Here is a 27044-nt window from a genome sequence, read left to right on the forward strand (position 1 = left end):
TTCCCAAAGTGGTCTATATGGACCCCCAGGGGTCAATTTTGACTTGCTCGGGGTCCATGCCAGCAAGAAAAAATTTTGGGGGGTGCACGAGTTGTAAATGGGTGTCTACATGAGCAAACTCCATTTAGGCAGTTCATCATCAACATTTAGTCATTCTGTAAATGACATAATACGCCTCACACAGATTGTGTACATAATATTTATAATAGACATAGAAAGTACTTGCCTCTTTGATATTTCATAAAATTGCTTATGTAGAGTTCGCGCAAAACGTCTTGGGCTCCGGCGATAGACAAAACAGACCTTCACAGTTGCTAATTTACCTATAAAGTTTCTACTGCACATTGTTTTTATGTGATCCACCAGAGCCCAAGAAGTTTTGCGTAAACTATACCCATCTGCTTTGTGGTGTTCTATGTTCGTGTACGAGTTTTTACAAGTTTTCATACCAGCAGCAATGCATCACGAGCGTTCCTGTTCCTTATCCTGCAATATAGACTATCGCAAGAAAGATTTTGATAGCTTTTCCATCTTCACACCTCATGGAAAGGGGTTTTAGAGCGGTCGCCAATCTTCTTGCAGGAAAAAAGAAATCAACTGCAAATCAGGAGGTGGAGATTTAAGATTATACCTCACTAATGTGAAGCCAAATATTGACCTATCGGAGCATCCGCCTCATCCCTCCCATTAACAGCATTATTTGTGGATTCATTTATGTAAAGAATGTTACTAGGTCCCAAATCCAAATATTTACTTGTATTTTGTGTCCTTTCAATAAAGATCTGAATAAACATTGTACATGTTTATCTTTTTTTTTTTACAATTATCTACTCTACAAAAAAGCCTATCTAAGGCCTCTTTCACACAATCGGATATCGGACGCCGTTTTCACAGCTGGCCGATATACGCTACGATCTGATGCACTGGATTCCAATGCATCAGATCGCATGGCTGTATTACCTCTGAGTAAAAGTGCCCGGCCATCAAATATAGCGCTGAGCGCTTTCGCGCCAGCCCGTAAGGCTAGTCCTGGAACTAGTTTTCGGGCCGGAATACGTCGGCCGCTGCATGGGCTCCTATGGGAGCCAATGACAGCAGACGGAGAAGGGAGGTGGAAGGGAGTTTAGCAGTCACGCTGCTTAACTCCCTTCCTCTTCTCTCCTCCCGTCTGGCTGTTTGCAATGGGTGGGGGTGGGGCAGTGGGGCTCCGCCCCATTGCCCACTCCCATTGCTGGCTGCAGATAAGGGGAGGGGTGGGGTTTAGCTCCGCCCCATCCTGCCCCCTCCCATTGCACACAGCCAGAGGGGAGGAGAGAGAAGGCCCAGCGGCATTGCGCTCGTTCACGCGTTTTTCCGACACTGGCAGGGGCTCTTAAAAATGCCTACAGCCGTGCGAGAGAAGCCTAAGTGAGCAGCCTGTGTCAGCTGTGAACAGCCCATTTGACTTTAATAAGCTAAGGAAAATTTAATTTTAGGCAGGCTGCATACGGCCATATTTGCATAGCGATGTCTGGAGCAGGTGTCTGCCTTCCGATTCCGCACCAAATACCACCCATAGCATGCTATTGAAAAATGCTTTTTCCTGCACATAAGCGGAAATCAATTGCGATTTTCCACTCGCGGAGAAAATACTTGCAGCATGTTCTATTTTTAAGTGGATTCCACGAGACGGCTTCCATTGAAATCAATGGAAGCTGTCCGACCCGCAGCTCTTCCGCAATTGACATTGCAGAAAACTTGAGGATTCCATGTCATTGCTAGGTATTGACAGGAAAAAACAGGGGCTTAAAAAAAATCTGTATTGCGCATGTCCGACGGCGAGCTGTGCGGACCTTCTGCGTTATAGAAAAGACAAAGAAATGACAGGTACGTGCAGATGCCAGCTGGGCACAGTGTTGGATTCCGCTGAGGGCTCCCAAATGCGGAATCCGACCCGGTCGTGTGCAGCCGGCCTTAGGCAGGTAGGTGGTCTATGGAAAACTTAAAAATAAATTTAAAAAATTGGTAAGTCGTCTACACGGCAAAAAAGTTTGTGAACCTCTGGTTTATTTGAACAAGGAAAGCTTCCTGCAAACAATTTTCAGAAATATTTCAGTAGTTACTACCACCAGCTTCACTGGAGAGAAGATTGTCCATTACAGTCTATGTAGTCAATGTAGCAGCTACATCTATGAAGCTAAAAGAAGGCACCAGAAAGCCTCCGAATGGCACTTTGTCATTGCCCTGGGTGGACCAACTCTTTTCTAAAATGACAGAAGCTAGAATTCTGTACAGTACATTATACTTGTAACTTTAGATGTGCTAAATAGACCTTTAGAGTATATTGACAATTTCTGGAATTTAGGCGCAGATCCGTATCAATATCCACATGTTACATCCACATGACGATTTTGACATGGCATTCACTTTGTTATTTGAAGAGCTGAAATCCGCGGTGACCTGCGACGCACGGCAAGTTTATGCAGTAGATTTTTTCCCAGCATGTAGATGGAAGTTCTTGAAGTTTTACTGTAATGTGCACAATGCTTGAAATGTAAAATGCTGCAGATTCTGCTGTGGAAAATCCATCACATTTCTGCAACTTGTGAACATACCTTTAAGGCCTCATGTCCACCTGAAAAATACAACCCGCACAGAATCTGCCGCGGATTTGCTTTAAACGGTATTTTTTTTGCATGCAGATATCCGCACACATTGCTATCAATGTGATAGCAATGTTGCCGATCTGCGCAGAATCCGCGGCAGAATGGAGCATGCTGCGTTTTTTTTCTCCCGCGCGTGAAAAACGCAATTCTTTTAAAATGCCATCTGCGGGTGCAAAAATCAATTTAATGGACCGCGGATGGCCAATGATTCCCTATGGGCAAAATCCGCTGCGGATTCCGCAATTCCATTTAGCTAGTGGACAATGAGGCCTTAGGTCCCCTGCACACGGGATTGTATGTATGAAAGGCCGCTTTCACACGGGTGATAAAAAGCGCACGATTTTCTTGCGATGCGAAAGCGCTACCTAACTTATATAAGTGAAACAAATGCTTTCCTGCACATTAGCAATGTTTTTTCTGCTACTATCTTTCAAGAAAAAAAAAATTGCGGCATGCTTTACATTGCCGCGATTTGCAATGTTTTGTAGCACGTTTCCCTTTTTTTGTTTTATCGCACAAAATAGCGGTTTTTGTGTGATGCGACTTTATCAAAAAGTCCTATTCCCTATCTCACAAAAACATTGTGGCAAAATCACTCTAGAAAGTCACCACCTCCCCACTTTTCTCCCAGCAATATCGCTGTCGCCTGTGTGAAAGAGGCCTTCATAGGACCTTCAGTATGATAACTCACAGAACCCGAAATCAGTGCAAGTTCTTTTTAGATCACATCCACCAAAAGACCTCCAATCTATTGGTCTAATGGCCATAAGATAGGGACCAGGACAGTCCTTTTGGGCAATCTGTTTTCATAAAGCTCATATCACTTTGTGTCACCCCCATTACATTTCAGGCTTCAAACGAGTCATAGAGTTGGGAAGTCTGAGGCAAGTATTCTCAGCGCTCAACAGGAAAGCTTCACGTACATTAGCATTAAAGCAGTCTAAATGGCCTTGTCCTAATAACAGGTTCTCCTTAATTAAAACAATATACTAAGTTATGTAATAAATAACCTGTCACTCTAATAGTATAATAAGGGGCCTTAACCACTTATTTTTCCCTTGTATACGTGACCTAACTAACTCATCATACTCTGCTGATGACCCAGACGGGAATTATTTTACCTCTTTAACCCTTTTCTGCTGCTGATTCTATTATTTATACTTTTAAATAGCCGCTCCCAGTAAGATTATTCACGGTACAGGTATGTTTGATGTCATTAAGCAGTTTGACAAGTGATCACATACAATGTGTAGCTGTAGAAATAAGGGAACACCTCACAGGGCATTCTGTAGAACAGGGTGTGGGCATTGCTGAGTCCCACACCTTTAATCTTCACATTTGAGAAATGTATTAAGTTCATTTATTCAGTATTAGAATGCTGGTGATCCAGTCTGGAGCAGTGATAGATTATGACATGCCTGAGGCTGCAGTGCTCCCTAGTGGATCTCATACAGCAGCTGATGCAGATCAGATCATTACCTTTTTTTTGTTTGTTTTGCTAAAAATGGACAATATAATAATAAAATAACTTTTTGGTCCCCCCCCCCCCCCCCTCCCCAAGGATACTTTTATATACAATTTTTGTTATTAGAATGCATTGGAATATCTAGGACCCAATAGAGAGTTACATGGTATAGCCCTTCAGGCCTTTGTTACATTCTAGGATGTCTCACCACTATAAACCCTGTCCATATATATGGCTTATTAGGGCATATGGATGTAATGGGGGTCTCCCACCCGCTTTTAATGGAATAGTTCCCACACAGTATAATAGCTCTAACTAGAGTATATATAATAAACATTTTGCAATATCAATTTTAGACTAATGGTAGAAAATTCAAACGGTTCATTTTTTTCATTTCTGTTTTGCTACTGTACAACAGCCATATAGAGTATACGTATAGCAATGAATGTATATATCAGTGAGCCACGGTATGTTTATGTAACCTTTTTATCTTTTTACTGTTTCATACAGATGTGATGGTAATTTATGTGGCATACATAAGATTTATAAATCAGACATGAGATTCACAACAGAAAAAAACAGTTTGTGAGTGTAGTCTGGAAAAATAATTTAGCTGTATGCTGCCACCTGCTGTGTACTAGTGGTATTGCAGTAACTGTTTGTTAAATCAACTAGGGTCAAAGAATTAGGATTATGAAAAATATAGCAGAATGAGAACTATGTTTTAACTAACAATTGAACTAGATCTCGAAAAAAGACAGAGTAAAAAAAACTTTCCAATGTAACATTCACTTGTAAAACACAGAGAGTGTATTTGCTCTATTGGTGATAATGGTGCGGAGGTAGACAGGCTGTTGAGGCATCAGACCCTGCCTGAGGGTTCAGAAATTTAAGCATCCCACAGCCACTATAGACTGCCGTTTTAAGGGGGTCAGAGCATTAAATATACAGGACATGTCTTCCCATTTGTAGGACCACAAAAAAACCTGACAACTTGCAAAACATATTTTTAAAAGTCTGTAAAATACTTTGTTTGCCCTGCTGTTCCATGTTATCCAGTGAGAAGACTAAGCCAATGTGATCTGGCATTTGAAGTGACATGACAGCATTTGTCTGTCATCCAATGGCTGAAGGCTGTGCTGACGTTTTGCCTATAGAGATATTATGTCCTGTGGTCATGTTACTTATAGGCAACACTTAACCACTTGTCTAGTCTTCCTAGGGCATTTTGATGGTAAGCATATTATAAAGCTAAGTTATTTTTGCAGGTTGTAAAGAAAAAAAAGTTTCAAAAATCAGCCAAACTTAAAAACCCAGTAAAGGAAAAAGAATTAAAGATATTCAATTAAGTAAAGAAAGAAAATGTATTATGGATGGTAAGCGGCCCGTGAGACTTATTGCCTTGGGGACTAGATACTTTTGTCTGCTCCTGAAGATACATCAATATAAAACATGAAGTTTCTATGTGCTACAGAAACAGCATTCCTTGAGGGTGCAGACTTTGTATAGAGGTTTGTGTCTAATGATGCACATCTACATGGCAGGTTCTGTGGCTACACTTTTTTCTTGCAAAGAATTCAATGCATTGAGAAGGACCAAGGAAGCTGCTGTATAGTTGTGCATAGCACACTTATATGTAAGTACATACATTTTAAAGTTGCCACATTTTTAGCACTGCATGAAATGAAACCCATTTATAAATACCAGAGAGCATCTGTAACCTGGGGTGTAGGTCTAATACATTTTTTAAAAGGGGTTTTCCCATTACTAAATATTACCCTTTTCTGTTAAATCATACAAAACATTAATTCTCAATTGAAATATTTTTTTAAAATGTGCCTGTATCTAGATATTGTAGTAACAGATATTTTATGGTACCTCCTACCATTCTTTTGATTCCCTTCCTCTGAGAAGGTCCATGTGATGTGCCCAGTGCTGATGAGGAGAAGCTGCTTCCAGGGTGCTGATTCTTAATGTCTGGCCTGTGCAAAGCAATTCAGACAAATTCACAAATTCCTTTACGAAATTACCTTTCACCAAAAAGAACAGCTGTTATGCATCTCACTACATTTTTCAAAAGTGTCTACAAAAGGTTTGGGTGGAGTAAGGTTTTTAGACAGAATTAAAATTTTCAAAGTCATAACATTTGTCTCAACCTAACTCCAGTAACTGGGTGCAGCACTTTTTCTTCCAGTATCTTGTGCCGTATCCGCGATAGAACCTCTGACCGGAGGTTCCATTGTAGATGTGAACCCAGCCGACCAGCAATAGCTAGACACAGTTTAGGAAGCACTCTGTTTTTCTCCTTTACTAGTATAATTACAGGAAGCACCAGTGACCATTTGCACTTTGAGGTCATAAAAGCATGAATTAGAAAGTGTCCAGCAAGTCTCCTTGCCGCACCCTCCTCTTGTGTAGTAGTAAATGACACATCTTCCCCAGAATATAATTCTGTACTGGAAAGAAATCACACAATGAGGTGTAGCAATGCCTGCGTGGGAGGAGGGGGGGGGGGGGGGGCAGCGAAGTCACAAAGCCTCACTTAGTCAGGATAACAGTTCAAGTTGTATTTTCCTTACTTGCAGCACTAACAAGGTGACCAAAAGAAAACCGGCCATTGGTGGCACATGAGCTTAGTGCATAACAGAACACAAAATAAGCCGTAAATCGGCAAGGTGCCAGCTATACATTAGGTTCTTCTCACCAAGTACTAGCTTACAGCAAATGTTGATCAGGAACCCGCAGTAGTTGCACTCACTTCCAGGCCATGACACTGACTATGACTACATGGCCTTGCAGTCTTTTACGTTCCAGTAGTGAGCTCAGTGTTTTCAGCTGAGCTTACTGGGATCCACAAGAAAGTCCCGGACTGGATCCCTACCTCATCCAGGCTAAGTGTCTGGGTGAGATATACATCCAGTCCAGCACCTTCCCATTTACCTGTCTACATATCCCCTCTTTCTTCACCATACCTGAGGTGCAGGGCAACGTTACCCATCAAACAATGCACCCTTAACAAGTCATCTGCATTGCCCTGAGACTTGACTGGTCTATATTTAAGGGACAAATTGAAGTTCTGGAGTGACAAGAACCATCTTGTCACTCTAGCATTTTTCTTCTTATTTTGTTTCATCCATGCCAAGGGAGCATGGTCCGATACCAGCTTAAACTCTCTTCCAAGATATTTTAAAACTTCCAATGCCCACCTCACTGCCAAACATTCTCATTCTGCAATGGCATAATGTCTTTCTGTGGGAGACAACTTTCAACTTATATAAATTACCGGTTTCTCCTCACCATTTATCGTTTGGCATAATACTGCCCCAGACCTGCGTCTGAAGCATCTGTTTGCACAACAAATTCTTTGGTGAAGTCAGGGGTAACTAATACTGTCTGCTGGCATAAAGCAGACTTAAGACTTTGAAAAGCCTTCTCGGCTTCAGGAGTCCATGTCAATACTACTGACTTCCAACCTTTAGTTAAGTCAGTTATCGGTGCAACTATGAGGCAAAATTTGGCATAAACCTAAGGTAGTTCCCTGTGATGCCCAAGAAAGCGCTGATTTGCTTCTTGGTTAAAGGTCTACGCCAACCAAATCTGCTTGGCCTCCACCTTATTAACTTGAGGCTTGATTACACTTCTGCCAATAACGTAGCCAAGGTACTTCCTCCAAGCCTACTGTACACTTCTCAGGGTTTATGGTCAAACTCCCATCCCTTATGGCATCCACTACAGCCTGTACCTTTCGAATGTGACTTTCCAATCTGAGCTGTGAATAACTGCATCATCCAGGTATGCCGTGGAATAGCCACGATGGGGCCTCAGAATTCGGTCCATCATCCTATCCTACTTTAACAAGACAACTCAAACCCCAGGAAGGAATGGTTGTCCAAATAGGGATGGCCCCACACTGGAACCTAGAGGCCTGGCTTGCCATAGATGGTAAACGGCATACAAGCAAGGCAGGACACTGTTCACACCAGCAGACAAGGAAATCCCACCCAAAATCTCATGCATGCAGAAACGCCAAACAAAACATACATGCCTCCAAACACTAGGGTTTTGAGAGGAATGGGGATAATGATAAATGACCAGCTCCATCTAGTAAGAGGGGCTGGTATTTATGTGCAGCAGACCGGTGGTGATTGGCTGACTTTAGCAATACACACCCAGCCAGCTCAATCATCACACACCTGTGGAAGTGTGCACCTGGAAACCCATAGAACTACAGGGCCCAAGAGCACAACATGATAGTAACCCAAAGAAACAGCAGCTATTCAGGGCACATGAGCTTAGTTCAAAACAGAACACAAAATAAGCCGTAAACCGGCAAGGTGCCAGCTATACATTAGTTTCTTCTCACCCAAGACTAGCTTGCAGCAAATGTTGATCAGGAACCCGCAGTAGCTGCACTCACTTCCAGGCCATGACACTGACCATGACTACATGGCCTTTCAGTCTTTTATGTTCCAGTAGTGAGCTCAGTGTTTTCAGCTGAGCTTACTGGGATCCACAAGAAAGTCCTGGAATGAATCCCTACTTCACCCAGGCTAAGTGTCTGGGTGAGATATATACCCAGTCCAGCACCTTCCCATTTACCTGTCCACAGAGGGTAATACATTCATGCAGAACTATGTAGCTTTTCATTTTTTTGTACTGAACCATTCTTATAGACCGCCACCATCTATCTGGTGCCTTTGTTTTCTGGGGTGCTGTTGGTGTGGTAAAATTTTTGGAGGTAATTATGATTGTGACAAAATAATTTTTGCAGAACACCATTTGTGGGCACAGAGCCACACAACAGACACATTAGGTTGGGAAAAGGTAGGAAAAGTGATGAACCAAAGATATCTCTATTACAAACTCTGCAGACACAAGTTGTGGATGGAAGGAACCTATATGGCGTCACATGTAAAAGTGAACAACTTCACTTGGAGAAGACATCACATGTGATTACTGGATATAAATGCACTGTAATCTCTTATGCAGTATGCAGAGCCCTGTATAGAGCTGGTATCTACCACTATATGGGGTAATTTAAGTATAGTAGCACTACTGGTATTATTTGTTTTTATTCAATAACAGTATGGGAGTCTTTTTCAGTCACTAAGTAGTGGTCATGATATAATGGTATTTTTTAGACCTCGCACAGGGGTAATATTGGTCTTTGTATAGTGTTTGCTTAGCAACTGTGTGGGCTCATGCTCACGGCCAGGTCAGATTCCGACTGGGAAATATCGCAGCGGAATTAGACCCGGCATCCCACAGAGACCCCATACTCACCTATCTGGATCCATTGCGAGCATCTGGGGCCGGTGAGCCGCCGCGTTTGCGCAGTGCATGACGCACCGGCGCTAGGCTGTGACGTGGATTCTCGCGGTACTTCCTAAGTGCCCACTGTGCGTAATATCGCGGGATGGATGGCTTCCATTGACTGCAATGGAAGTGGTTTTCCACATAGAATAGAACATGCTGCGATCCTCCCCCGTGAGCAGAAAAGCGCAGTTGATTTCCGCTCATGGGCAGGGGAGAATCATTTACCATTGCATGTCTACGAACAGTCATTGCTGTTGAATTTGCATCGGGCATCAGGCAGTGAATTCCGCAACGATAATCCGTCCATGGGCATTAGTCCTATGGCAGTAACACTTTTTAAAAGATAAGGATAGGTGAATATTCAATTTTTATAGATTTAAGCTTTTTAACTTTTTTTTAAGACCAGTAAAACCCGATTAATGAGTTAATCATTTTCTTGTAATATACCAGAGAAATTGTTACACCTGTAAAGCATTTATAAGAGAAACAGGAGAGATCATCTCACTCTTAAGAAATCAGTGGTTAGTTGACTGCCTACTATTCCTGCACATGGGTCTTAGGGTGCATTCACACGAACGTATATCGGCTCGGTTTTCACGCCGAGCCGATATACGTTGTCCCCGTGTGCAGGGGGGGGAAGGATGGAAGAGCCAGAAGCAGGAACTGAGACTCCCGGCCCCTCTCTGCCTCCTCTCCGCCTCTCTGCACTATTTGCAATGAGAGGAGGCAGGACGGGGGCGGGGCTAAGGTCCGGGAATTAGCCCCGCCCCCGTCCCGCCTCTCCCCATTGCAGAGAGGGGGCGGGAGCACAGTTCCTGGCCCTGGCTCTTCCATCCTTCCCCCTCTGCACACGAGGACAACGTATATCAGCTCGGCGTGAAAACCGAGCCGATATACGTTCGTGTGAACGCACGATAAGGGTGCGGGCAGACGAGCGTAGGCGTATTTACGTTCGCACGAGCGCAACGTATAATCGCCCGAGCGATCGTTTTTCACCGATCACGACCAGAGCTAGAAAGCGTATTTTCGTTTGTTCCTACTTTGCAAACGGTCTTTTCGGCGATCGAATATGCGTTGGCGCGTATTTAGGTTGCATATGTTCTGTTTTTTTTCGAATTGCCGTTTTTACGCGCCGTAAAATCGCCCATGTGAACAAATACATTCTAAACCATTGCCTCAGATGGTCACGTATATACGTTTGGTCGCAAAAACGCGCCGTTTATGCGCTCGTCTGCCCGCACCCTTATTTTGCCTATGTCATCCACTCTTGTATAATGACACCATAAAAATAGAATATAACTAATGATTACATGTTATTTTCTTTACTCATTTTTTATTGCACATACATATAATGCAGTGGTGTACATAGATTATCACAATTTACATTGGGACCTATCCCCTATTATGGGTGGCAACTACATTCATGGGTCAGTTCTGATTTGTCATTAATTTAGGGGTAATGGCGCATCGCGGTCATGCAGATAACTTAAAACAGCCGCTCAAAGTCCATCATGAATAAATCCCTATCCCTAGTTGGAGTCAAAGAAGTTTGTGAAAATATTGAATCATATTTTATTCAGTAGTGTCGTGTGCATAATATTTGTGCCATGTGCATAGCAAGAAGTACCGTATATTCCGGCGTATAAGGCGACTGGGCGTATAAGACGACCCCCCAACTGTCGACTTATACGCCGGGAATACGGTGTAAAAAAAAAAAAAAAAAAGGCAGTACTCACCTCGCCCAGCGTTCTGCGGCGCTGCTGCAGGCTGTCGCTCCCTCCTCATCCCCAATGAAGCATTGCTTTCTGGATGCGGGGCTTGAAATCCCCGCCTCCAGAAAGCTAATGCTGTGATTGGCTAACTTACACGGCATCAGCCAATCACAGCCATTCAAGGAGATCATTGAATGGCTGTGATTGGCTAACTCACGCGGCGTCAGCCAATCACAGCCATTCAATGTCTTATACGCCAGAATATACAGTATGTGTAAAGACAGGCATTGTTGTGAAATTTTACTAACTGTGTTTCAGACACTGAGCATGTAGCTTTGTCATAATTAATCTTTACTAAGAGAGATGTATCACATATGCTGTAGACTTTGAATTGTTGACTTGTTGATTTTCTGGGGGATGCCACACTATATAACCTTTTCCATTGTAATAATAAAAAAAGAAGAGCTTGGAAATATCATTCTCTTCTCTGATGCATAGAATAATAATTAGGCATACTTGATTAATAAGGCTACTATACGCCTTGAGTATCACCGAAATTAAGTGATCACTTTATCATTTTGGTGGAGAATGCGGGCATGTAAAATGTTCTAATGACTTGTTGAGTTCTCTGGATAGTAGACACTAGACAAACACAAAACCACAATGAGTACGACTTTCGTTCTTGCAGTGTTTGCTCTTCTGTCTGCTATCTTGAGAAAAGGTACAGTTTTCTGTTTCTATTTCACTTGCTGAATTATTATCAATCAGTGTATTCAATGTACTTTGTGTGACTGTATAGACAATATCTGGACTTTGTTTGTAGTGTCTGTCATACAAGCAGGATCGAAAGATTCTTAAAGTTATATATATATAACAGTCCAGTATTTCTCCATGGTGATGTCATTATAGAATTTGGGAACACTTTGACAATATTAAATTTACTTGTTGTACCTTTCCTGGTTGCATTAAATTGTGATCTAACATATATCATTAGAGTGTATTATGCACAGTGTTGAACAGATAAAATAGTTTGCACAAGGAGTGGAATGGGTTCCCCCATCCCTTCCATGAGATAAGGAAGGTAATGGCTGATTCTCAGTAATCCTGTGGGTCCTGAAAGAAAGACTACTAGAGTCTTTTGTCTGATGAATCTGGGTCATAAGAAGTGAAACCTAGGCTTCATCTTGGACTTTGTTAGTGCATGTGAATAACCTGTACAAATGAATGTAAAATATTGTGAGACTGATTTGTGACGGATAGATGTACATTGGAACCTTCCACACAGTCTCATCCTAGTAGAATAGTGTTTATTCAGTCTAATGGCTATCTGATTGTCATGCTAATTGGTATGTGGAGTCTAGCACTGAAGGCCCATTTAGACACAATGATTATCGCTCAAAAGCCATCTTTTGAACGATATTCGTTTCGTGTAAATGTGCCCATCTTTCAGTTTTCTAAAGAAAGATGGATTTCGGTTCGGCTTGCAATTCCTTGTTCAGCAGAACAGCTGATAAGACAGACCACACACTGTGTTCTGCCCGGGGAGAGCTGATTCCATTGTCTCAGCTGTAGTCAGCGCGGCCGAACAAATAGAATTTATTCACAGAACAGTAGGTGGTCCTACTATAAATAAATTCAGCTCTTGGCTGCTCAGAGGCTAATAATTGGTACTAATACGCATTAGTACCAATTAGTAGATTATGCAAAATGATCGCTCAAAAGCCATCTTTTGACCGATCATCTTTGTATCTAATTGCACCTTTAAGAGATAAGACTTCCAGGAAGTGCCCATTAAATAGTTAATCGTTCTGGCAACGAAAATTGCTGTAGGAAATTCCATATTAGTGGAATTCTAGATTAACAAAGAAGTTTTCTTTGTTAATTGAAAGGATGTTATATGTACAGTGATTTGAATTTGTCTGAGACAAACAAGGAGAGCAGGGCATGGTCAGTGGATATGGTCTCGGCCCCGCCTCTGTGTCTTCCACTGACTTCTTACCACAATGTGACAATGCAGCACAGCTGAACATGTACTACAACTACTGTCGTAACTATAGGGGATGCGGTTGCACCCGGGCCCAGGACCCTTAGGGGGCTCATAAGGCCTCTCTTCTCCATATAGGGAGCTCAGTATGATGAATAAAGCATTATAGTTACAGGTTTGCATTTGGGCCCAGGAGCTTCAAGTTATGCATCTACATTAAGGAGTTAAGAAAAGTTGGGGGGCCCCAAGATAAACTTTTGCACCCAGACTGATGAGCCTTTAGCTACACTCCTAACTACAACCATATTGAGCTAAATGTGGTGTGGAGAAACCAAAGAATGAAATTACTTTATATAGACGCCCTTGCTTGGAAAGATGTGAGATTATGGTCAGAATACATAGAAAGAGTTACTTTTGCTTTGTTCTCCAAGAAGTAAGGTGTATTCCAAAAGGAGAGGAAGGTGCCTGTGTGAGTTGGTAGTGACTGTGTTATTGCTGCACCACAGAATTAGGATGCAATTTTTGTCAATGTGTATGTGACTGTGGAGGGCCCATGTAGATGTTATATTGTGTTATATAAATGGCTGGATACACACAGAGAGATATGCCCAAACAACTAGCCAGATCGCAAGGGGTGGGGTGGGTCATGTAAGGGAAGGGAGGGTAGATGAGTAAGATTTCTCTGATGTAATAGTTTTGTCCCTCCTTAACACAGACCAACCTAGCAAACAATAAGTGTACCTCCATTTGACAGGAATGTAAGTGTGTATATATTCTTGATGTGTGCATAATACAAGTACATAGTATATTCAATATATTGGATTTTACTTATTTGAATACTTTTGAATTACAATGCTAAAACAATAATGAGACACTTATGTACTTGACAAGCCTGATAAGTAAATTACAAACAGAATCAAATTAAAAATGAGGTTTTACTTAAAGTGTATTACATTTTCAATATGGGTAGATTTTGGTGTTAGAGATCTGCCCAGTCAACGTATTGGGAGAAGACATGCTTACAGCCATACAAACAACAATCGAGTATACCCCAAATTATATTAAGGTGACTAGCCCCCCTTAACTAACCAACACTTAACTACCATTTGTTCTGTGAAAGTTGTTAGATTCTTAGGAAAATGTATTTCTTTACATGCAACAAGATTTTGCAATGGTACCAGAGCTACTGTGGTCCATCTATAGTAAACCACATGCATAAAAAACACACACTGATAAATGCGGGTGTTAATTAGTATCTTAGGCCCAAAACACGTAAGCTGGTGTGCCAACGGCAAGGCCACCCCGTGTACGCCAGGACCTACGCTGTCTCACAGGCTTGTACCCCTGGCAGTAACCATGTTGTTTTAGGTTTTAGCTCTTCCCAAACAGGTAGCCGTTATCAAGGTCCAGGCTCATACCAACTAAATTACTCTGAAGGCCATAGGGAATCGAAAGGCGAATGCAGCAGTCTAGGTGGCAGTTAAATTTCCACTGGACACATCAACTATGCATCTGGTTGCAACTGAATCTGGTGTGGATATCTCATTGTTTCGTCTTTTACAGGAATCATCCCCTAGGGGTGAAAAGGAGGAGTAGCGCTGGGAGGGTGTGGAAGCAGAGGAGAACAGAGTGTGAAGGAAAGGTAAACGCCTGTGCCTCCCCAAAACGCTCTACTCTATGATGTCACATTTGAGCCATGGACCAACACAACAGTGAAAGTAGGTAATGTGCGATGTAGTGTCTTCTGCTTGGATTGTTCCAGGGTTCCACAATATGGCAATCAGTTTTGGGCAAGGATGCATAGCATTTGCCCTACAAACCCTGGCAAAGTTGCCAAAGTACCTCCTCGCTTTTACTCCGAGACCAAACTACCCGTTTCAGCAACTGCAGATTGACTACATATAGCTACCTAAGGTAGGTGTTTGAGAGTTTGTGTTGGTTTGCTTAGACCTCTTCTCAGGTTAGCTGAAGGCGTGGCTTGTAAAAAAAAATGTCAACGCTAAGACTACGGCTAAGAAATTGTTAACAAAGTAATTTGTACATAAAGTGTACCAAAAGTCATAGAAAGTAATAGAGGTACATATTTCTTTAGCACTCTACTCAGTAAGAACCATACCTAATAAAAACACGAAGCTGTCCCTATATGAAGTTATGTTTGGTAGGGCCCCTATAGCAGGCCTATATTTCCCCCCAACACCTCCAGGCCAAGCATTGGGACCTTACCTCTCACATGAGTGACATGCATCAGGAGTTACCTGTCACTCATAAAGATATACTTTCATTGATTCCAGATCCAGACTCAAAAGAGGGGTCACATAATTTGCTTCCAGGAGACTGGATTTTTCTCAAAAGACATGTCAGAAAAAGTGAGATGGGATGGTCCATACCAGATCAAATTGACAAATGCCACTTCCATCAAATTGAAAGGAAAAGAAAACCTAGATACATGCAGGCCATTGAAAAAAGGCTTTAGCTCCAGTGCCTGAAGGATGCTTGGAAGGCTGTGTCTACTCTCATGGACAATCCTCAGTATAGAGGATCTTGATGATGTACTAAATGAAAAATCAGTACATTTAGTTGTTAAGCGTCATGAGATTGTTAAGGTTTTCGATAAATCAGAGAAACTTAAAAATTACTGGAGATGTACACACAGTCCCTTAGCTGCAAAACCTATGCCATATATAGCCATTTCTAAGTGGAGAGAAATTGAAAAAAAACGGCATTCCGCCATCTTTCGGTGCAATCTGTTTCTACGGCGCACAAACTGCAACAAAAATGACATGATAACTTTATTCTATGTGTCAACATGATTACTACAATACCAAACTTATATAGTTGTTTGGTTTTTTTGCTGTACTACTTGTATTTTTTTTAAAGATATTTAATTTTTTAAAATTATTTTCTGTCTCTATTTTCTGCGCACAATAACTTTTTAATTTTTTCGGCGATATAGTTGTGTTAGGGCTCATTTTGTGCGGGACATCCTGATGTTTCTGCTTGACACATTTTTCTATACAAACAACTTTTTGATCGCTTTTTATTCCATTTTTTCTTGGAGACAGAGTGACCAAAAAAGCGTATTTCTGGCGTTCTTTTTTGTTTTTTTTTCAGACACTATTTACCATGCAGGGTAAATAATGCATTACTTTGCTAGATCGGACGTTTACGGACGCGGCGATACCAAATACATATTTTTGCTTTATTATTTTGATTCTTTTATTGCAAATATGGCAAAAGGGTTTTTTTTAACTTTTATTACTTTTTTTTAACAATTAATAAAACTTTATTGTTTTTATTTTTACACTTTCTTCTAGTCCCCAGAGGGGACTACACCATGCGATGCTTTGATCGCTCCTGCAGTATGATGTAACGCCATAGCATTACATCATACAGCATTCTGACAGGCAGCCTACCAAGCCACCCCAAGGCCCCTGGCTGCCATGACACCTGCACAGCTCCCCCGATCTCACCGTGGGGGGGGCAGTATAGGACCCCCAACCATCGTTCAGGGGACTTAAATGCCACTGTCAGATTTGACAGCGGCATTTAAAGGGTTAATAGCTGCAATCGGCCGCGCGGCCAATTGCAGCTATTGCCCGCAGGTGTCAGCTGTAATAAATAGCGCCGCTATCTCCCTCCATACACGTCCTGCAATGGCAGGACGTAAAAACACTATTGGGCCGTCACTAAGGGGTTAACCAATTGTTATCAACCAAGCAAGGTAGAAATGCATACTCTCACTTGTACTCTTACGCTTCTTTCACATGAGCGCATATTGGCCGGCTGTTTTCACAGCTGCCCGATATACGCTACGTTGTGAGTGAAAGATTGGGTGAACGGGCGCACAACTCAAACGTTTGTGCGCCCGTTCATATGGCCTGGTGAGGCCGGCGCAAATGCGCCGAGCTCACGGGGCCATCTCCCATTTCCCCTCCCTCCTCATTGCAGGCTTGTCTATAGCATCAATGGTAGGAGGCGAGGCGGACCAGCACTTAGCTCCGCGCCCGCCCATTAAACAGAACGAAAGGGGAGGGAGAGGTAAGCCTGCACGGCTGGGGGGGGGGGGGGGGAGAACAGAGGGAGGGAGTTTAGCAGCCACGCTGATAAACTCCCTCCCACCTACGGCCGCTGCCATGGGCTCCCATAGGAGCCCGTACAGCGGCTGGACGTATTCCAGCCAAAACATAGTTCCAGAACTATGTTTTCGCTCCGACGTAAAAACACCCGGCGCTATATTGGAATCCAATGCATCAGATCACAGCGCATATCGTCCGGCCGTGAAAATGCCGGCCGATATGCGCTCATGTGAAAGAAGCCTTACTCAGTTTACACGTGACACTTTTGTACTTCCACACAATATTCTCTTTTATATGAGCATCCCTAAGCACACCCTTTTTAGGGTAGCAGCAGGTAATTTCCCGAGGCCCAATAGAAAGACCCATGTGGTATTTATGATTAGTAACATTTTTAGTTTTTCTTCATCTATCCCAGTGTTTCTCAAACTCCAGTCCTCATGGACCCCAACAGGTCATGTTTTCAGGATATCCTACGGTAGGAACACCTGTGGCAATGTCTGAGGCACTGACAATAATTACATCACCTGTGCAACACTGAGGCAATCCTGAAAACATGACCTGTTGGGGGTCCCTGAGGACTGGAGTTCGGGAACACTGATCTATCCCATACTTGTGCAAATATGGGACAAGTTATTTTAGATGATCAGGCATTTGCTGTGTTAGGACTGGTAAAGCAGATAAATGCGGTACAATCCAAGAGAATGGTAGTCACTAACCAACATACAATAGTACTTGATTAACTTACAGCTGTCCAAGGTGGAATGTGTCAAGTAAGTGGACCAACCTGTTGCCACTATATAGGCCCAAAGGTAATATGCAGATCAAAGCAAGTGTACAGGTAATTAAGGTAATGAGAAACAAATAATCGAAAGAACATAAACAGAAACAAGACTCCTAGTAGAGTAATACAATCTCCATGTTCAATCATGGCAACTGGTTTAAATCTGTTGGTAGATAGCTCCATGGAAATTCCGTATGCATTCTTAAGCCCGAGACTAAGCAGCAAAGTGTATGAGATTTGCAAAAATCACGTCCACAAGCTGTGAACAGTTTGCTGTGGACCAGCCGCACGGAAACTGACATGCGGCGCAGAATTCAAATCCGTGACATGTCAATTGTATCGCTGTTTCTGCTGCAGGCTCTCTTGTCTTAAAGGGGAGAGACTTCCACAGCAGAATACAGGCGGACAAGCCGCTTTAAACCAAGCCAAATGGCGCAGGTTTTGAAGCAGCCTCTCTGCTGCGGAAATCACGCTAAATTTCCACGCAGTCCCACTGCGGACATACAGCGAGATTTCCACGGGATTTCCGTCCCGTGGGAACCCAGCCTAAAGGGTGCAGAACTTCAGAAAAAGGTATATTAGTAAGTTGCATCTATTCTTCTGTAACACACCATTAACATTAGCCATAAAGTGGCTAGTCCTCAGTAATACTCAGTTATTACATTTCTGACTGCTACTCCAGGCAATAATGCATAATCTTCAAAGATTCAAGCAGCAGGACCACCCATGATCACCTCACTAGAAGAGGAAGAAACAGTAGAACATGGGTTCTTCAAAATTTAGAGTGAACCTACTCACTGATTACTTTATCTCTCACAATGATCTAGTTAAAGAAAACAAAACATAAATTACATAATTACATATGCTCATAAACTGCTGCAAAGCTTATGTAAATGGGCGGCCCCAGCAATAGTTGTGATAATGAACTAGTATGAAATCAGCTTTATTGGGGGATCTACTGGCCTGGGTCCATTCTGACAAAGTACTTGTAGATACAGCTCTATACATCGCTATTACTCTCAGACCAATGCTAACAGTGATCATTTACAGTTTTCTTATGTTAGACTTTTGGAGCAATACAGCATTTCTCTGCCTCTAAGCTATAGGTTTTCCTTAGGATGTTTACCTTTTATGCCCAGAATACACATAGGGTAAATCTTCTGATTTATACCTGGAAAGTAAAGGTCCAGTAGGCCACAATGAACCCCTTAAGGACCAGGCTGTTTTGTACCTTTGAGCTGCATTCCCACGAACGTATATATCGGCTCGGTTTTCATGCCGAGCCGATATACGTCGTCCTCATGTGCAAGGGGGGGGGGATGGAAGAGCCAGGAGCAGGAACTGAGCTCCCACCCCCTCTCTGCCTCCTCTCCACCCCTCTGCACTATTTGTAATGAGGAGAGGCAGGACAGGGGCGGGGCTAAGTGGCGAGTTTTAGCCCCGCCCCATCCCGTCTCTCCCCATTGCAAATAGTGCAGAGGGATGGAGAGGGGGCGGGAGCCCAGTTCCTGCTCCTGGCTCTTCCATCCTCCCCCCCTGCACATGAGGACGACGTATATCGGCTCGGCGTGCAAACCGAGCCGATATACGTTCGTGGGAATGCAACCTAAGAACCAGACACCTTTTAGGGATTTTACTCATGTAGTGGTTTAACTGTCCTATTTTTTTTCTTTAGCTATCAAAATTATTTTTGCTGCGTTTTTCTTTCCGTGACATATAGGGCTATTTCTTAAATATCTTTTTGACTGACTTTTTTTTCCAGCTTTTTAGTTTTATTGGCGGTAAAAAGCTATAACAAATGATTTTTTTAAACATTTCTAGTTATATTTTTTTCAATTAGTATATTTACACTTAAATAAAGTATGGAAATGAGTTCCTCATTTTGTTTCGGATGTTTTGATATATAATATGTATAGTTTTGGATTACAGGGCGCATGCGGCGACGGTTTTGGTTGGCGTAGACTTTGCTTTATTTTCTTTCTTATGTATATATTGTTGTTTTATTCTGTTATTTTGTTTTACTGATGTATGGAATTATGTTTTTTTACTATCTATGTCCCCCAGGACGTCATGTAAGACCTCTGGGGGGACATTTACGTTTTTTGCTTTTGTTTTTTCATTTGACACTTTCCCACTGTAGCTGGGGCATCCATAGGAGCCCCAGTTACAGGGGAAAACAACCCCTGTAGTGACATTAGTCACTGGCAGAGGCGATCAGGGTCTAGTACGACCCTGCAGTTCTGCTATAGCAGGGAATCCCGGCAGTCACGTGACCCCCGGCTCCTGTAGTGAAAGTTACACTTTCACTTTTCAGTACACAGTGCTCACCAAGCACTGTGTACTCGGGGAAGAAAAAGGCAGAAAGGGTTAAAAACCTCTCCTGTCTTCTCCTCCAGGTTATCAGCTGGTACTAACAGCTGACAACCAGTCTGCAGGAGGCTTAAATCCCCGCCGTAATTTTACATATGGCTAGGCTTTAAGCCCGGGACCAGGCGCTGTATATTTACTGTGCCTGGTCATAAATGGGTTAAAAAACAAAACAAAACATATGCTTTATTTTTCTATATGGTAAAGAAAATTACATGCTATCACTTACCAGCCTAACCGAGGTTGCCTGCAATACCACACTGGGCCACTGCACAATGTACAGAGCTATCTGCTTCCTGAACCATAGAGCGTGACAATTGTAACGCCCCAATGAACTTACTGTATGTATGGCCGGAAGCCTAGTCCTTGTCACGGTGACGCACACTCTAATTGGACACTCTGGATGATACGTCACAGAAATAACGGAGACAAATCCAGTTTAGTTTAGCAATCTGAGAGTGAGCAGATTTACTAACTTTGGTATTTGCAACAACACGTTAACTTTACAATTCTCTGAAGACATATTTATAGCCGGTATACAAGAATGCAGTACTAAGCAAGCAAGATACAGTAGTATTAAATTGATGATACTCAGACCTCAATGCTCTCTCTCTCTCTTTCTTCAGAAGATAGATGGACTAGACAATTTTCCCCACTAGTGACTTTAGATGAACCAATTAAGTGAGCTTTGACTGTAGGATATTATAAAGAAGAAGGACAAGTGGCTGTATGACTAATCCTGGCATTGACTTCACCGGAAAGCTATAACTCACTGTTAGATTAAGATGGACCTCAGAAAGGTTCTTTTTCCTCTGCGGCTGGATGCCAAGGGAGTGGGTTGGACACCTCACCCTACCTTGGGTAAATGATAACTCGCTGAACTCCTCCTCTCCAACCACGGAACTGCAACCTCTCCTTACTCACACCTGGCTAAGTCTGCCTAACTGCTCTGCGTCACTTCCTTTTTATAATGTCTCTTTCCTTTCCGCACTTTCTGAACTCCTCCTAATGCATAGGGACTTGTAAAGCTGCTTCCTCGCCCTTCGGCTCTGCACCAGTAAGATTAAACCTGACTATCAGCCAATGAGAGACCAGCTGACATCAGAGTTGAGCTCTATGCTAAAGCAGAAGGGGAGACAGGGTCTCTCCCACAGACGGCACCTTCAGGATCCATGGACGGCACCCAGACAGTTGAGACAGGACAAGTAAACCATAAGTGTTCTGTAGGACCCGCTGGGCCACTACACAATGACCCAGCATATAGCTAATCACCCAGAGTCCCAGGTGGCAGACCCCCTTCAATCAGCTTTTGATGACCTTACCTCCAGGCTTTTCCCCACCTCCCTAATTGATTTTAACCTTCAAATCCGCAGTGCATCTTATTGAATAAATGCAACTTATTGAATAAATTCTGTTAAAGTTCAAGGCTGTGGCCACCAGCTTCCCTCTTCTCTCTCTGGCAGTTGTGGCGCACATACTTCTTGCATCTGTACTATCTCTCTTGGCAGCTTAAAGGGTCAACATTAGAGATGAGCGAACCTACTCAGCCACGCCCCTTTTTCGCCCAAGTGCTGCAATTTTCGAGTACTTCCGTACTCGGGCGAAAAGATTTGGGGGGCGCCGTGGGTGAGTGGGGGGTTGCAGCGGGGAGTGGGGGGAGAGGGAGAGAGGGCTCTCCCCTGTTCCCCGCTGCTACCCCCCGCTCCGCCACGCCTCCCCCGGCGCCCCCCGAATCTTTTCACCCGAGTACGGAAGTACTCGAAAATCGCGGTGCTCGATCGAGTAATTACTCGAAACGAGTATATTCGCTCATCTCTAGTCAACATGCATCATGGTAAATCTTACCCAAATCTTGACAATCATAAGAGATTCTAGGTCTATCAGGCACCCTCCCCTAAGGAAGTTGCTCGAGTTTATTGGCTTTTGGGCCATCTTAAGATGCTATCTCCTGTATTCTGACACACTCAGGCACCATGCTTTGGTTTACAGTAGCATCAGCTGCTATATTACTGGGACGACTTCCAGTGTAATGGTCTGGTAACCTCTCAACAAATCCCATATCTTGACTGGTGGTGTTAAACGGTGAAGACCGTGGTTCCTCAGGCGTTGCCTCAAGATTAGGTGTAAAGCCAAACCAGAGCATGACCCCTGCTGGCCCTGAAAAATACAGTACCAGAACCAAGCTTACTGAATAGATATGATATCAAAACCAAACTAACTGCATAAATGTGATACCAGAACAAAGATTACTACATAGCTATAGTAGCAGAACCAAGTTAAGGGGGTTTTCTGCCATTTTTTCAACTGATAATCTATTTTCTGGGTGGATCATCGGTAGTTATAGAATCATAGAATGGTAGCATTGGAAGGGACCTCCAGGGTCATCGGGTCCAACCCCCTGCTTAGTGCAGGATTCACTAAATCATCCCAGACAGATATCTGTCCAGCCTTTGTTTGAACACTTCCATTGAAGGAGAACTCACCACCTCCTGTGGTAACCTGTTCCACTCATTGATCACCCTCACTTTCAGAAAGTTTTTTCTAATATCTAATTTGTGTCTCCTCTCTTTCAGTTTCATCCCATTGCTTCTAGTCTTTCCCTGTGCAAATAATAATAATCTTTATTTGTATAGCGCCAACATATTCTGCAGCGCTTACATAGACAAGGGGATACAGAAAGACAAAAGTACAAACATTACAGAACCACGGTTACATAGTAATCAGTTGATGGAAACAGTAGTGGTGATGGTCCTCCTCCAACGAGTTTACATACTGCAAGTAATGGGGTGATACAGAAGGTAAAGGGGCTGGAGATGTGCACGGTATGGCGAGGTGGAGTGTGAGGCTATACACATAGACAATGGTCAGACATCTAGCCGTGTGACAGCAGAATCGGTGTGACTGCAGGGGACAGTTGATGGTGGCTAGCAGGGATTGCAGTCAGCAGGACTGATTACTTCTCCAGGAAATAGGTCATCAGTTGAAAAAAAGGGCAGAAACCCTATTTAAGTACATAGATATGGTACCAGAACCAAGCTTACTGCATAGATACAAATATGCCCTGTAAATAGTTTTTTACAACACACAGAACAGCCAAGATGCAGCACTATCTCCTTACAAACACTCCTTATCCTTTTTTCTGTCCCTTGAATTTCAAGAATGCGGCGTTGCAGAGTAGTTCTAGAAAAGGTTGGAAAAGGACCCTGTGATAATCGCGAAAACTCCAACCATGGTTTCCCACCAAAAGCATGGCAGACGCCGGTGAACAAGGTTATTTGTAAGCTACTCAGCGTGTTTACCATCACTACGTCTGATTGTCATGGAGGAACTCTGTAACCACACACTTTTGGAGCAGAAAAACAGAATTAAAAGTTTCCATTTTTCTCCCCATTTCTTTCAATGGGGTTTCCAAAAAATGGAATGATTTCGGTTAGCTCCCATTCTGTTTGGTTTGGGTCTTTTTACCGGAACACATAGTGCGGCAGACTGTACTATTTGTTCTGTTAGAACGGAGCCGACGCAAACTAAGCATTTTGGTTTTTTTTTAACCCATTAAAATAAATGGGGAAAAAAAACATAAATATTTATTTCCTTTTTAATTCCATTTTTCTCCCCCCAAAAACTGAACAGAGAAACCGAATTGTGACTGAACTCCCTAGCGCAGGCGTGAGTGGACCCTTTTGCGCAGGTTTTACAGGGTCCTATTGGTTGTCCTTTAAATCTGCAACGTGGATGTTTTTTATGCGCCTCTAAAAGGATATATTAGCGGTTTCGGCAATAAATGTGTGTGTGAAACATGAACTGAAAACAGGGCCACGTGACTACCCAGGACCTCTTGTATAAAGCTAGGACAAATAATGGGCCTCAATTATCAAAACTGTCTAAAATAGACTTTCTTTGTTGCCTATAGCAACCAATCACAGTGCAGCTCTTATCTCCTATTTTGCTTTTCAAAAATGAAAGCTGCGCTGTGATTGGTTGTTATGGGCAACAAAGAAAGTGTTTCTTTTAGAGAGTTTTCATTAAATCTGCCCCAATAAGTGCAGCTCGGCGACCAATCAAATGACTTCTTTCATCTTGTAACGCCCTCAGTAACAATGAAAGCTGCGCTGTGATTGGCGGGCAGTGTTGTGGCCACTGTTCCAGCACTGCTCCGTGTAATGTCAGCGCACACTGTCTAGTACACCCCAGCCGGGGAGCGCCGCATGCAGTCACGTAGAAGCTGCCTGCTATGATAATAAAGTATAAAGAGAGTGCATGTGTGCAGCTCAGGCGGCGCGGTGCATTGTGGGCGTGCGGGAGCCTGCGGAGGGAGGCGGATGGAGAACCGGTAAGTGAGAGGGAGGGAGGAGGAGCGGAGGAATCACAGGGGAGGGCGCCCGCCACCGCCGCTTAAAGGGGAACCGTTAAGTAAAGAAAATAGATCTGGTGAGTAGGGTCTGCGCTCCCTCACACGTGACCCGTGTGTCCGGCGGGTGAGCTGTGCGGGGTGGTGAGCAGGCCGGGCCGCCTTAAGGGTCGGGGGGACTGGCAGCGGCGGGGTTAATGGGAGCCAAGTGGCGACATTTTCCTCTGGCTGCCTTTACCGTAGGCCTGGTGGACTGGACGAGGCAGTCCGGCCGACATGGTGTCTCCCTGCGCCTTTAAGGCGGGTGGGGAGGAGGGAGCAGCCCGGGGCCTGGGGCCCAGAGCCATAGCCTGCACAGAGCTGCTGAGGACGGTGCCCTGTGGCCGGCATGGTGTGGGCAGACATTGCTGGGCAGACCCCTCAGTAACCCTTGCGGTGCCGGCCTGCACATCTGCACAGTGCTATTGTGTGGCCGGGCTGTACATGATGATGCTGCTGTGCCCCCTCCTGCAGCAGTGTGGGGTCCGCACCAGCTTGGGACCCGGCAGGGCTCTACTTTCCTCCAATATCGGTGCCTTCTGGAGTGTTTCTGGTTCCTTAATATGGTGCGCTGTCATAGTGGCAGTTATGTGCTGCAGCGTGCGACCTCAGGTAACCTTACTGTTAGGGTTAGTGTAAGGTCACCAGGGCAGGCGCCGCTGCGGGGTTACCTGCAGGTGGGATGTGACTGTCGGCCCGACGCGGTGGACGCTACATGGGCGATAAGTTGTAATGGCCTGAACTGCCGCTTCTCCTTCAAAATAATCGCCTGAATGTGAGCGCTAATCGTTACGTGTAAACGCGGCCAAGAATTCGTGTTCTGAAGTCATCTCTCATTTACACGTCCTTGTGTGCGATCAGCGGTCATACGGCGAATGTGAACTAGCGAACCGGCTCTAAAAGATCTCTGTATAACCTGTTTGAGCGAGTGAACCCTGGCGGTGCGCGAACGGCTTACCGTGTAAGAGGGCCTCAGGCTGAGCCATGTGGGGGGTTGACTTCTAGCGGAGTAGATCAGCTGCGGAAAGCCTGCCTCCAATCTTGCACGGTTTGGGTTTTATCCCATATTTCCGTGCGGAGTTCACCCCCTCGCTGGGAAGAGGTGAACTCCGCAGCGCAATAACACTGACCTACTGCGGGACTGAACCTCATCCACCCTGCTGCTACTGTAAATGCTGGGCGATGTCCATGTGAATTCCATGGCAGATCCATCTCATCCCATCTTGATTCCCCATTACTATGCATTTCACTGCAATCTATTGTTCCCTGATATCAGCCATTTGAGACTAGTTAGAAACTTCCCATAGTGTTTTTCCAGGGAATGACAAAAAAGCGCCATAACTGCCGGTCCTGTGCCCATCACCTTCACATGCTACATGTCTGTTAAGCATTACTTATGACTTTTTTACACGGGCCGACAGTCTTTTGGAGGACTGCATGAGCGCTGATGTCACTGCTAAGGTCGTCGGCGCTCGTGCAGAGCGTTCACACTGAATGACTTGCCGCCCAGCTTTTGGGCTTCTCGCCCAGTGCTTCACCTATGGGGAGCATTACATGGGGCAAGAAGTCAACAAGATTTCTTAAGCTGGCCGAAGAGTCATCTTAAGGCCTCTTTCACACGTGCTACAAAATCGTGAGATTATGTAGCGATGCGACATCGCCACAAAATGCATGTATGTGAGGCCCATGGTTTTCAATGGGTTCTTTCAGGCTACAAAACATCATTCATGTGAAAGAACCCATTGGAAACCCGGAGCTTCACATACATGCGATTTGTAGTGATGCAATGTTTTTGTTTCCCCTGCATTCACTCCGGACGTCTATCACTCATTTGAACAAATTTTGAGCGCTAATTGTTGTGTAAATGGGCCTTTACTAGTACTTTAATGTCCCTTTTACATGGGACCATAGTCGGGTAAATGATTGCATGAGCGCTGACGTCAGTGTGCACAGCGCCGCATCGTGGCGTCTCGTCAGCGCTTCACCTAAGTGACAAGCCCGCGATCCAGTGATGATAACCTGCAAACAGTGATCTTGTACATTTACACTGCAGTTATCGCTTGCATTCGAGCCTTTAAGTGATAATTGTCCCGTGTAAATGGCCCATTACACAGGATGAACCCCCAACAACTAACACTCCTGCTTTCACATGATAGCCATACTAAGAATGGAGGCGGAGTGCGCCAGAGATCTCTTCCAGCGGCCTCCGTTCACTGCAGACAGACTGAACCTCTCCAGTTTATACTGAGCCAGAAGTCGCTCGTTAGTTGCTTCGTGAGCTGATAAAGCAACTAGTGACTGAGCGATCTCT

At 43.8% G+C, this 27044-nt stretch overlaps 1 protein-coding gene across 3 annotated transcripts in view; it reads left to right on the top strand.

Annotated features, from left to right (window-relative positions):
- The first annotated feature begins 24576 nt into the window (after nucleotides 1–24576).
- Nucleotides 24577–27044, top strand: part of SEPHS1 (selenophosphate synthetase 1) — a 47906-nt gene continuing 45438 nt past the window's right edge. Inside the window, exon 1 of one of the 3 annotated variants that reach the window (XM_066592034.1) lies at nucleotides 24577–24676. The gene's annotated coding sequence lies outside the window, so the exon portion shown is untranslated. The other 2 variants (XM_066592033.1, XM_066592035.1) reach the window with 2 other exon arrangements.

The sequence above is a fragment of the Eleutherodactylus coqui genome, chromosome 2 (assembly GCF_035609145.1).
Source record: "Eleutherodactylus coqui strain aEleCoq1 chromosome 2, aEleCoq1.hap1, whole genome shotgun sequence".
Taxonomy (NCBI): Eukaryota; Metazoa; Chordata; class Amphibia; order Anura; family Eleutherodactylidae; genus Eleutherodactylus; species Eleutherodactylus coqui.